Source organism: Ziziphus jujuba, chromosome 7, assembly GCF_031755915.1.
Source record: "Ziziphus jujuba cultivar Dongzao chromosome 7, ASM3175591v1".
Classification (NCBI taxonomy): Eukaryota; Viridiplantae; Streptophyta; class Magnoliopsida; order Rosales; family Rhamnaceae; genus Ziziphus; species Ziziphus jujuba.
Window position 1 is genome coordinate 27,512,597 of NC_083385.1, and position 14,555 is coordinate 27,527,151.

A 14,555-nucleotide genomic window follows, 5' to 3' on the forward strand; every position below is an offset into this window, starting at 1 on the left:
ACTCTCCGTTATGCTTTGTTTCTACTATACCTTCCACATAATACTCTTTGTTTTAAAGGGAAATAGAAGGTTAGAATGGGTATTTGAATTATAAAAGCGCAATTACATTTTTGCCCAAATATTATTTCGTTTAGGGAAGGATACAATTGGTAATTTAAGCCATAGGCAAAGAGATAAGATTAGGCTTCTACTAAGATTGGTCCACCTGCCACCATGATGAGTTTTCTGAATTGGACTTGTACTCGTGGTATGGTTAGAATTATTAAGGATAATATTTTACTTATCTAATATTACTTATTTCATATTTCACTGTTGTATTTTTCCATATTGGTTTGTATCCTCCTTTGGTATATTGGTAGCTGTATTACAATATATACTTATTGTACAATTGTATATAATCATGCTTTTGTATCAATGAATAAAATAGAACCCTATTTTCATTCAATCCTCTTCATGATATCAGAGCCTGGTTCCTACCTTGCTATATGAACAGTGCTGTAGCGTGAACAATGTCACCGTGTGAATAGTTCCAATGTAAATAGTGTCTACATGAACAGTATTTCTAATAAAACCTTTTCTCTTTTTTTCTCTCCTTCACTATCCTTTCATTGCACCCTTCTCATTCCTTCCTTCACATCAGAGACTCCTCTCCCTTTATGTTCCTTTTTCGTACACCCTTTGTTTCACTCCTTTCTTCCTTATCGACATGTCCGAGACAAACTCTACAAATACTCACCACCTACCAAGCAGCACCAATCCTTTAGGTTTTTTAGTTTATATCAATGTTTCTGCACAAGCTCCTTTAAAACTCACTGCTAATAACTATACAACTTGGCATGCCTAATGGTACTACTTGTTGATAAGGTATGATCTCATGAGCTTTGTGACTGGCGTATCCTTATGTCCTACCTCTGATCCTTATGTCCTTACTCGAAGTGTTCTCCTCACCTCACTTGATCCTACAATTGTCAACTTTATTGCATTAACTGCATCCTCTCATGAAGCATGGCAGAATTTGGCAATCATGTATGCCAAACCTTCTTGTGGACGCCTCATGAGCATGCGTGAAACCTTAAGCAAACTCACCAAGGATGAAAAATCCATCTCTGATTACATGCAAACTGTTCAAAGTTTGGCTGATTCTTTTACTCTTACTGGTGACCCACTCGGCCAAGATGAAATCATTCCATATACTTAATGGTTTAGGGCTAGAATACAAAGAAATTTATGCTGCAATTTGAGCTAGTGATTCCTCAGTTACTTTTGCCGAATTGCATGATAAACTTGTTGATTATGAAGCTTTCCTCAATAGAAATCATTCTACCAGCGGATATATCTCTTCAGTCACAGCTAACTTTGCTTCCCATGGTGGCTCCTCTTCCTCTCACATACGGCAACAGTGCCATTCCACACCAAGAAGCTCTAATAATCTATCTTCCTCTTTCAACAAAGGTGCACAGCACTTACCACCCAGAATTATCTGTCAATTTTATGATTTGCTTGGTCATACTGCTTGTACTTACCGCAAACTACTTGTTGCTGTCCCCTGGTTATCTACTCCAAAATGGAAACAAGACCAATTTGGCATTTCTTCGCCATCTCTGCTTCATCGTCCACCATGTCCTCACTATCCCAAAGCACATTTTGCATCTCATTCCAAGTCTTCTCAATCAAATTGGTTGGTTGATTCTAGTGCTTCCCATCATATCACCAATGATTTCTTGTCTTGGTTCTACATCCTTTCTCTCCTTTTCACGTCATATTCATTTGTCTAATGTTCTTTATGTTCCTAGCATGAAGCAAAATCTATTGTTTGTTTCTAAACTTTGCTCCACTAATAATGTTTCTATTGAATTTTATCTTCTCTTTTGTGGTGAAGGATCTCACTATGGGGGCAAAGCTAGTGGAAGGCCAGAATAAAAATGGCGTGTATGAATGGCTGACGATTGGATCTCAGTCTACTTCTACTCCTCTTAGTTTCACTGCAATAAAAACTCCGTGTCAAGAATGGCATAATAGACTTAGCATCCCTCTTTTAAAATTTTGAGTCATGTTCAACGTGCCTTCAAATTACCTATGTCTTCTATGAGTTTCGAGTCATGTAATTCCTGTCACTCAAATAAAATGCACAAGTGACCATTTTCTATTTATTCATTGCAAAGTCATTATCCACTTGAACCTATTTACTCTGATGTATGGGGTCCTGCTCCGATTCCTTCTATTGACGGTTTTAAATATTACTTAATATTTATTGATCATTATACCAAATACGTTTGGTTCTTTCCTCTAAAACAGAAATATGATATTTCCTCCATTTTTCCAAAATTTAAAACTTTTGGTAGAAATTTATTTTAAGAAATCAATTATCTCTCTCTACATTGATAATGGTGGAGAATATTTGAAATTAAAAGATTTTCTATCTCACCATGGTATCTCTCACTATAGGACCCCACCTCATACTCCTCAACGTAATGGCACATCTGAACGTCGCCATTGTTATATTGTTCAAACTGGTCTTACCCTTTTACATCAAGCATCCTTACCCCTTCAATTTTGGTCTTATGCTTTCTCTATTGCTGTTGATCTCATTAATAAATTACCCACTCCCATACTTAACATGGATTCACCTTTTTCTTCACTTTTTCAAACTCCTCCAAATTATGGCAAATTGAAGGTTTTTGGATGTTTATGTTATCCTTTACTGAAGCCATATGTCTCCAATAAACTAGAACCTCATTCTACTCCCTGTGTTTTTCTTGGCTACTCCACTTCATAGAGTGCCTATTTCTGTTTTGAGCCTGCTACTAATAAGTTATATACCTTCAGACATGTCTACTTTGTTGAAACTCAATTTCCTTTTAAGTCTATACTCCTTCACTCTAAACGGGCCCAATAGTCTTCTCATCATCATGGCTTTCAAAACCGGCCCAATATCTCTCTTCATCCCAATACAATTTCTCAATCTGCTCCTTATTTTTCACCACCCAATATTCCTTCTTTTCGGACTATGCTCAATCTTTCAAACTCGTCAACCACTTTACGTGATTCACCTATTGATTCTCACTCTCTATCTACGTCTCCCTCCACCGATCCAAGCATGGCTCTTTCATCCCCATTTGTATCTTCCTCTTCCTCTCCTGTGTCCTCTTCTTCCTTATCCATGTCTCCTTCCACAGAAATGACTGAGCATCTATCGGCGTCCACTTCTGCTACTACATCTTCAAGTTCTGGTCATCCTACAATGGCAGCTCCTTCATGTGAACCTCTGCCTCCTTCAACTGCTGTACCTCCTTCTTCTCATCCTTCCCTACCTACCTTTACTATCATAACATGATCCAAAAATAATATCCATAAATCCAACCCCAAATTTTTCTCAGCTTTCAAAATTGTGCATCTCACTAGCACTGAACCCACCTCTATCTCCTAAGCCTTAGCAGAACCCATTTGGTGAGATTCCATGTCAGTCGAACATAATGCCCTTCTAAAAATGGGACATGGGAACTAGTGCCACCTTCTTCTTACTACAATCTGGTTGGATGCAAATGGATTTTTAAAATTAAAAGGAAGGTCGATCAATTTATCAACAGGTACATGGCACAATTAGTTGCCAAAGGATTTCATCTGCATCTCAGTCTTGAACACCTTCAGTCCAGTGGTTAAACCTACAATGGTACGTATTATTCTCTGTCTTGCTGTAACATACAATTGGCCATTGCGTCAATTGGAAGTCAATAATGCCTTTCTTTAGGGTCATCTTCATAAGGATGTGTATATGAGGCAACCACCTGGATTTGTTAACAACGAACATCCTCAATATGTTTGTAAACTTTGGAAAGCTATCTATGGCTTGAAACAAGCACCAAAGGCTTGGTATCAGGAGCTTCGCCAATTTCTACTCTCCTATGGTTTTCACAACTCTTACTCCGATAGTTCTCTTTTATTTATAACAATGATAAGTCTATTATTTTTATGCTTATCTATGTTGATGATATTATCATTACTAGGAATTCTTGTGCTATAATTGATGATTTCATCCGATGCCTTGGTGATCATTTCTCTCTTAAGGATTTAGGATCTCTTACTTATTTCTTGGGTGTGGAAGTCACTACTACCTCTTCTGGTCTCGTATTGTCTCCACAAAAATATATAAAAGACCTATTGAACTCAATTAATATGTTAGGTACCAAAGCTATTCACACTCCCTTATCCTCAGGCGCCAACTTGTCTATGACTAATGGGACCAATCTTGATGATCCCACTTCTTACAGAAAAATTGTTGGCAGCCTCCAATATCTTTCCTTTACAAGACCTGATCTTCATTTGCTGTGAATAAATTATCTCAATTTATGCACAAACCAATAACTCTACATTGGGAAGCTCTCAAATGGGTTCTATGTTATTTGAATGGTACCATATCTCATGGCATATTGCTTCAGCAGAACTCTCCACTCACTCTTCGTGCCTTTTCAGATGCGAACTGGGTAGGTGACAAAGATGATTGGATATCCATGGGTGCTTTCATTCAATTTCTTGGTTGCAATCCCATTTCGTGGAGTTCCAAGAAACAATGCTCTGGTGCTCGTTCATTAACGAAAGCTAAATACCGGTCTGTGGCTTCCACTACTGTTGAAATCTAATGGATTAAATCTCTACTTCAAGAACTCTTTATTTCACTTACGGCTCAACCTATGCTTTATTGTGATAATGTTGAGACAACATATTTATGTGCCAATTCTGTTTTTCACTCCAGAATTAAACACATCTCCATTGACTTTCACTTCGTTCGTGATCATGTACAAAATGTTTCTTTACATATCTCTCATATTTTTTCTCGGTATCAACTTGCTGATATCCTCACAAAACCTTTGCCCAAGATTCCATTTCTTCTCTTCCGATCTAAGATTGGTGTTTCCCCTGGAAGCAACATCTTGCGGGGGCATATTAAGGATAATATTTTACCTACCTAATATTACTTATTTCATATCTTCATTGTTGTATTTTTCCATATTGGTTTGTATCCTTCTTTGGTATATTAGCAGCTGTATTACCATATATACTTATTGTACAATTGTATATAATCATGCTTTTGTATCAATGAATAAGACAGAACCCTATTTTCATTCAATCCTCTTCAAGAATTGTCTATGGCTACTAGACAAGTAGGCATGTCATAAAAGGCCATACATGGGCTAATATTTGGGGATTTTTCTATCATCTCAATAGTTTAGTCTGATTTTTTTTTTCAAGGTCCTTTTTTTAGTTTTTGGTAACTACTCTTTGTTTCATCTTCTAGACACACATATATATTGAAATTAATTGTTGTGCTTAACCATATTTGGTTGATTTCAAGAATAGTTCTAATAAAAGGAGTGTAATGGGCATGGCATCACCACATATGTATAGGTATTTGCCCTTTTGATTTTTATTTTATTTTATTTATTTTTTTTTTTGGGAAAGACTATTATGATATTGATATTGCCCTGTAAAATATGATAAGCTTTTTTTTATTGAAAATAAAATAAAAATACATATATATAAATTGGATTGATTTTGTGAACTTCATATGTGAAGAATGTAGTGATGATAGCCGCATTCCTAAAGTGCAATTTTATTTATTCATTTGTTTGATAGAATGATGCATTTTTTTTTTTTTGAGCATTTTGATTCTGTGATAATTGAAATTACTTCTGTCCAACAACCAAAATTCGGCACAGCAGAAGAAGATGAATATAGAAGGGAAGGGCACTAACCATTAACAGGTAGGTGTTAATGGGGTTTGAGTTGGTGAAATAGGACGACCGAAAATCACTTTCAAATGCTAAGAAAAAGATGATGGGCATTGCTTTTTGCATCAATCATAGTGCTCTAAAAATCAACCAAGAAGAATCTTTGCAACTTCTTCAATTAAAGGTACCAAAAAGGTTATATTAGTTTTGTTGAAGTTATTGATTTTCCCCTACTTTGCGTTTCTTTCTTCTTGGTTGAAATCCATGATTTTCAACATTAATTTGTATAGAACTAATTTTTTGATGAGAACCATTTCTATTTCTAGTAGATTTAAAAGAAATAGTTCAACTATTTTTGAAAACTCCCGTATCGATATAATTTTGAGAGTCTTTTAGTTTTGTTTATGGAAATAACAATTCTTTTTATGGGAGAGATAATAATATGAACTTGTAATTATCCATGTAAACCGTTATTAATCTTATATCATATTTTATTTCTTAAAAGGGAAAGAGCCTTGCATTTGTTGTTGTTACCTACTAAGTTTGCCAAGAGGCTATTGGTGAATTACGCATGGATAGAAGGCAATTACTCCATTATCATCTTTATTCTTATGGGAAAGGAAAAAAAGATGATAAAGAATCTATTGTTCGGAACTCTATAGGCTAGAATCAATGGACCCAAATGTCACATTTGCTTTATGTTATGGAACTCGTTCTTCTCCCCCCGTAAGAAGTCTCAAAAACCCATTTCCATTCTTCTTCTTTCGAAGCCATTTTCTTTATTAAAGAAAAAAAAAAGGCTCTACAAGGAAAAAGGCTAAGTCTTTCAATCTATAGGTGAGAATATACACAGCCGATGGAGTGGCAGCGGAATTACAGAGATTAAAACTGGAGTACTTGCAAGCTTTGATTATGGTGATAGGTACAAGAAGGATTGCAATCCCATAACTATAAATTAATCCAATAAATTTTTATTAGATATATCAAATTGTTTAATTTTATATATAGCAAAAATTAATAAAATAATATTTAACACTATTAAACATTGGTCCACATGCAACACATGTGGCCAATTCCTAGTATTGAGAAATACGACAATCCTACTATCTTTTGTGTATTTGTACTTTGGCATATGATATTTGAACATTCTAGTAGTAGAATGTTTCTTGATGATGCCCACACATCTTAGAATTTTTGTTTTCTTCTCTCATTGTATGAATTTGCATATTCATTGTTAAATGCACTTTTCTAGTCGGGGCCATCCAATACTTTATTGGAGGATGAAGGCATAGAAGGACTTGGTTGAAGCATACATGGAACTAGACCATTGTAATTCTTGAAATTTTTTATAGGTCAGTGCATCATCCTTTTTTTCCTTTGATCAAATCTCATAAATTTAGTTGTGCTAACTCTTTCATTATTGTGGCATACTTGTAACACCCTATCCCAAAGTACGTCGAAATTTTTGCACGTTGATCGGGGTTAACCGTTGATCGAGAGAGTCAAAATTTTGACTTTTTGTTATTGATGCAATTTTGCATTGATCGAGGCATCATTTCAAAGTACGTATTATCCCGAGTTCATAGACTAGTAGCACGTTGAAATCGAAGCTACCGTTTGAAAGTTATGCGTAAGGCAAGTTGAGGTCCAAGCTGTCCACGTGTCAAGCCCTTAGCCTGTCCCGTGAGTGCACAGTGGCACCCACAGGATGGCTTCTTATTGGCTCAAACCCGTGTGTGAACCGTGTGACAAGAGAGAGAGAGCGGGGAGGAGTGAGAGAGAGAAGCCACCACCCACGGCCACCCTCCGTTCATCAACCTCCGCCCCTTTCACCCATACACACGCCCGACACCACCTTGCCCCTTCCATTTCTATCCAGCCCGCCAAATCTCACGGCCACCCGACCACTGACGAGCCCAGATCGGGGTATTTTCCGGCAGCGGCGTCGAAAACTTCCCACCTAGATTTCTCCCTGATCCGGCCCTCTGTTTGCCTCACCACCGGTCCCATCCGTTCGCTCATCCTCTGATCTACATTTCCTCCAAAAATCACGACCAGTAGCCACCGGACGCGTCGCCGGCAGTGATGGGTTCCAGTGACTACGGCGGCTCATCGAAAAATAAATTTTTTGGCGAGTTCCTAGTTGCACCGCCCATCTTTTTCCACTAGTTTCGACCCCTTGAACCCAGATCTGAGGTCGATTTCCTCCAACTCGCAGCGGTTTGTGAGATCCAAGGATCCAAAACCCGACACCTTTCCGACGAGATTCCGGCCACCTCGGGTCCGATATCCGGAAAGTAAGACCATATCCGTAATCCTCGTTTCACAAGCTTCGATTCCTTATATCACTAGTAAATTTTGGTTGTCGTTTGTGTTTACTCCTTGGGTACCCATTTGGGAGTTATCCGATTAAAATATTAAAATAATTAGTTTTGTGTATTGTGGATATTTTAGGTGCACATATGGGTAGTGGAGTTGATACTGTAGAGGATTTCGATTGATACACGTGCTTGAGGTGAGTGACCACCTTCAAAATTATTTTGGGTTAGTAAATTGTATATATTTTGTGTTGATTATATATTTGGAAATTATATTTCATGTGTAAAATACTTATTAAATTTATATTTGAAATTTTGGTGCCAAAATTGAATGGAATTAAATATTTGTGCATTATAAAATATTTTGGTTTTAAGGATTTTATAAATTTGAGATTTTGGTAATTATTATCAAATTTCATTGTTGGAATATTTCATAATTGAATATTTGAGAAATATGTTTTATGTATTTGATATTAAGAGAATTTCTATCTAGAATTATATTGCCAATTTATGATAATTTTTCATATGTGTTTTGGTGCAAAAATATATTTTGGGACTTAAAGATTCATGGTTTAAAGTTTTATTTAAATTATTGTTAAGTTTAATGTTGGTGTTATGATGGTGTTTTATATGAATTTAATTGCATACGAATTTGATATAGTTTTTAATATCATTTTTTTTTGGTACAGCTTGATTTTAAGGATTTGACAAAAAATATTTGTTCTAAAAGTATTATGCTTCAAAAATATTTTTATGCATTTAAATATTATGGGATTGATTTATTTATGGTGAAAGTGATGGAATTTATGCGATGGATTTATGATAAGGATTTAAGAGAATGTGGGTTTGAAAAATGGTATAAATCCCACGGTGAATTTTGGAAAAACTAGATATTTTAATAATAAATTTGGTTATTTGTTTTAGACGCACTCATACAGTACTGGTATTCTATACTATATATGTGGATAAGCGTGCAAGTTGTAATGTCTCCCGTGAGTTGCCATCGAACCGAAGGCAGGCAAGTTTGATATTGGCCATAGCCGCCCCCCTCCATGGCCAGGATGACGGTTTAAGCAATGGCGCTGTCGGGACGCCGAAGCGACCATATGCAAGTTTCTCTTTTTAACCTCTGGCCGAATGGTGCTCAGGACGCTGGGTATCGTAGGGCATCACTGGTATATAATGTGGTGCGTCAAGTATTATTTTTAGATATAAATTTCAAATTCTAAAGTTTTAAAATTGTGTTTAAAATTAAACGTATTTAATTTTGTTTTATTGCTTATTTCAAACTAATATTTTCTAAAATGTATTTATTCATATTTTATGTCACTTATTTTAAAACAATATTTTTAAAATACATCTTGCCATATTTTTATTATATAGATTGGTTGAATATTTCAAAATGAATTTTATAATATTTCTACCATTTATTTTACATGATTTTTTGTAATTATTTAAATTATATTTTTGACACTATTTATTTTAATTTGTTAAATCAAATGTTATGAATTATCTATTGAATTTCACTTTTATGTTATATTTTTTTAATGCAAGTATTCTAAATTTATTTTATTATATTTTATTCGTATTTGGATTATTTAATTAATTATTCTTTGATTTTTGAGGCATAAAAGATTGGGTTTTGCGAAAATATTTTAAATGGGAAACTTTTCCAACGGAGTGAATGGTGAGGGTTTTGAGAAAAAATATTATTTTTAATTAATTATTATTTATTTACTTATTTATTATTAATTATTCAAGTGTACTATGACTATCATTGTTATTATAATTGTATAGTAGATAGGGTCATTTACTGAGATGATTAACATCTCATATTTTTAAATCCGTTCCCCTAGGTACAAGGATTGTTAGACGTTCGTCCGGAGCGAGCTTGACTTTTGTTGCTGTCATATTTCGAGAAGTTCTCGTTCTTTCATTTATTTCTATTGTAATATTTCTTTCCATCCTTTGTTATATAACTTTCATACTTAATTGTACCCTATGATGCTCTGTATACTGTATTGGATATATTTTATTAAATACTGCATTAATTCCCTGTTTAATTTATGGAAGTGCTGATTATTGTGGAATTAAATTGTAATAAGGTGGAGGAATAAGGTGGTATATATATAGAAGTATGTTTTCAGTGCAGGGAATTATGGTAAGTCCAACCCTTAGGGGAGGTTCTACCGAATTTTCCATTGGAGGGTCTGGTAGGGCTTTCCTGGGATCAAGACTTGTCTAGGGTTCCGGTGAAGGATCTTGGACGGGTCCTGATATACTTCTCAAGTATCTATTGACTGTTTGTTGTAGAAAAAAATATATAAATCTATCTCACATAATTTTTTACATTTTCATGGCCAAAAAAATTAAATATGGAAGTATTTTTCTAAACTCTTTGAGGAACCGAATTTACCAATTATGTCCTAACTAAATAATATTCTTGATAAATATTAAAGCAATTCATTTTTTTTTTCTATTCCTCTTTGTCAAGTAAAATCATAATCTTAGTTTAGGCTTTGCGAAAGATGATAAATTTGGATCTACCTTGACCATTGTAGTTTATCCTATTGATATGACATAATATACTAGAGCCAAATTGAACTCTATTTTCGTCTATGGATATAAAAAATTCAAATTCTATTTGAATTTTGCAAAATAATTGTATGGAAGATGAATGAGTATAGATATAGCATAAATAGAATTATAAGTTTTTGACATGATTAGTTACTTTCCTCTAAGGCTTCTCATGGTAGTCACTTGCTTTTTACAGGTTTTTGAGAAGTAGCCCTTTTTTGAGATTATTTACACAAGTATATATAGTGATGCTAATCAAAAACAAGATTTTTGTTTTATTTAATCTTTGTAATTAGTTATTGATACAACAATATCAATGAAATTGTTTACTTCTTATAAAATAAAGGCTTCAATTTTTTTTTTAATTTTTTTTTTTTTGTGAAATTTGGTTACTAATTTCATCCATAAAAAATGGAGTCACCCTTAACACTATGTTTGGAACTTGGATTTTGGTTAGGAAGAGGAAAAATAAAAAATAAAAAAATTGATGTTTGGTTCCAAAAAAAATATATATAATTTCAGGGGAAAAAAGTACAACATAAAAGGTTAGAGGAACCAAAAAAGAAAAAAAAAAAAAAAGCATTGAGAATTTTGACTTTCCTTAAATTTTGAAAAGAAGGAAAATAAGAATTAAGTAGGGCAAAATTTCAAGTGAACTCCTCTCATCTCCTATCTAAATTTGTTTTCTTGCCTTGCTAACTGCCAAACCTTCTCCAATTAGTGCATAAACCATCAAGATGCCAAAGCTAGTAACACCCAAGGGGGTGGATCAGGTGGTAGGAAGCTAACGAACCCATCACAACTGCTTGCATGAGTTGTGGGTTCGATTCCTGGCAAGTCCCATCTGAGCCTTAGTGTGGATTTCAAGTGCTAAGCTTTATGGGATAGGGCGATAAGGACAACCGGGCTGTGATGGGCTGGGCAGTCTGTGGACTTCTGCATAGTTATAAAGACACAATTGCTAATGATCCACACTTCCCCAAAGCCTAGGTTGAGGATACATCAGGAGGCCAATTGTTCATCTAGCAAAAAAAAAATAAAATAAAATAAAAGCAGCCATAGACCATCAATATGCACGGAGGGGTGGGACGAAGGAGTAGAAAAGAAATAATTATCTCAAATGGGTCTTTTAGGTAAAAGAAAGTCACCAATCTGATGTGCTTTTATATAGGAAAATGATGGTATTTATTTGTTTCTAGTGTTATCAGTAAATGATTGTGTTAATATATAAATTTATAAACAGATTGTTGCCATTAATTCATTCTAAATTTAGATCAATTTGATTAGTATTACAAACCCATTTTTATTTGTAATTAAAAACTATTGAAAATATAAATAAGATGGAAAAATAAAATAGATTTTTCAAGGGAGGGAATCCAACTTCCCATTAGATTTTTCAAAGAAACTTGACCTCTTAAGATAAAACCAATGACTTAAACATTTTAATTAGAGTCATGGTTTAAAGTATCCGAAAATTCCTTGATATTTCTTCAAAATTTTCATTTTTTAAGGAGTTGAAATAATATTTAGGGTTCAAATTTATATGGCTAAAATTTCCATAATATCCATTGAAATTTCAGAAATTTTACCAAAATTTCTATGGAAATTTCCACTGAAATTTCAAAAATGTCTATGGAATTTTTTTGTTGAATTTTTTAAAAAAATTCAAAAATATTATTGATATTTAGTAATTTTTTTTATCAAATTAATTTCATTGATAGTTTTTTTTTTACTCTTTAATTGCCTTTTAAACATTTAGTAGTAATATAAGCAAAATAGAATAAATTGAATTGAATAATATTTATAAGTTCTATCTATTGAATTTTGATAAAACAAAAATAAAAATATTGTGACCTAAGGGAACTTCAATAAATTATCTGAATTAGAAGTTAGAAGAGGTAGTGGCCAAAGGGAATTACCAAGTTGAGAAGTTGGATTAAACCCATTTACTGGTGAACAATATTACACACATAGAATACAAGATGAAGATCATGGAAGTAGAGATGCAGGTCAAGGAATCGATACTGTTGGAAAAGACTATATACGTAAAAAGAAATCTATAATGGAGATGTCACAATAAAAAAATGATTCGATTTCTATAAATTTTGGACCAATGAAGGTTGAAAGTTATTTTCATAACCCTTATTCAATAGATATTTATGGAATATCATCAAGTAGTAACTCATGGGTACCATTTTAAACTCAACCATCAGAGAGTAGTAGTTATGCACATAGTCAACCAATAATGCAAGATCCATATGGTTGGCATATTAATAATTATATGAAAAAATTATCCTGGAAATACATATTTTCATAACGACTTCTTATATTTTACATCTCAAAATCAAAATGAGGAATAGACTGATGGTTTTCAATCACCCAGAAGTTTTATATGGTACTAAATGATATTTATGAAATACAATGTAATTATAATAATCTTTTTATATATTTTAGTTAACAAATAATTTTATCAAATATATATTTTTGACATATTTTTTTTTATTAAATAAGTTAATTCTAAAGTTTTAATAAAATTTTTCATTTTTAAAAATAAATTTCCATTATTTTTTAAATTTTTTTATCGATATTCGATCCTTTCCAATATTTCTATGGAAATTTTTGTATTTTAAATTCTCGATATTTACATCGATATCTATTTTTTGAACCTTGATTAGAGTATTATACAACTTTTACTTATTTTCTCTTAAATAGAGAAATTTGACACTGAGAATATCTAAATATTAGACATTAACTACCCATTACCATTAGCTATATAGTTATATTGGCTAAAAAATAGCAATATTAATCTAATTATTACTTTACTCAATAAAATATTTTTAATTACTAACCAATTTGACTACATAAAATACAATAAACAAAGCAATAAATATATTATTTTAAACTAAAAATTGAAATCATAAAATTTAACTTTTTTTAACGCGCCAGTCCTAATCATATACATTGGAGGTGGGGATTATCGTTGGTACTCAAATTAATTAGCTCAACAAGCATTGTATTTTTTAACCAATAATTATATATATATAAAATAATTTTACAGTTCGGACGGTTTACACCGTAGAATATCCTTAGATATAAATATATATATTTTGCTACAATACGAAAAACAAAACAGAACATCTGCCTAGAAAAGGCACAAAGTATCTCTAATAAAGCCATTAGCCTCAAGAAGGAATATATCTATTCAATGACAAGGCAACTTTCAAGCTTGCCGACCAAATATATTGGGAAAACAATAAATTAAATGAATAAAATGGTTCGAGTTTATGTGCTTCATGAGCAACTTGATTGCAAATTCTTAACACCTAACCAATTGAAAGAGCAACTGTAAAACCAAAAACCAACATCTTGGGTTTCACCTTAAAAGATTATAGGAGTAAGTTAAACCTCTTATACATTCTTTATAATACCTATGTCTGACCAATATAGGATTTATGTTTGCATACTCTACGATCACCCCCTCAAACTAAGTAGCACCACTTCTTTTCCTGGCTGGCACCTCATTAAACTAAGGACCACCTGCCTTCTTTATTTGTTTATTTATTTATGTATTTTCTTGGCAGGTATTCTCTCAAACTAACAATTACTATTTCATTCTTATTCAATCGAGATGTTGTCACGTCTTCATCACAGTGCCTCACTTGGCTCATTGCAGCACTTGGTATGGCCTCCTCCATGTGCCCACTAGCATGGATGTCCCAATTGCTGCATCAACTCAATATGAAATTTCTATCATCATATTTTGACTGTTGCCATGGGTTTCTATTCACAATTGCGGTAAATCTAAGGGCCTACCATCATTCAATCACTTTAGGTTTTTATCTCATGCATACACGTCTTTATCTGAGTCCCAACTCAATTACTATTTGTTGAGGCTTGACATTCCACCCTAAACAATACATAAAACCAAAAAAAA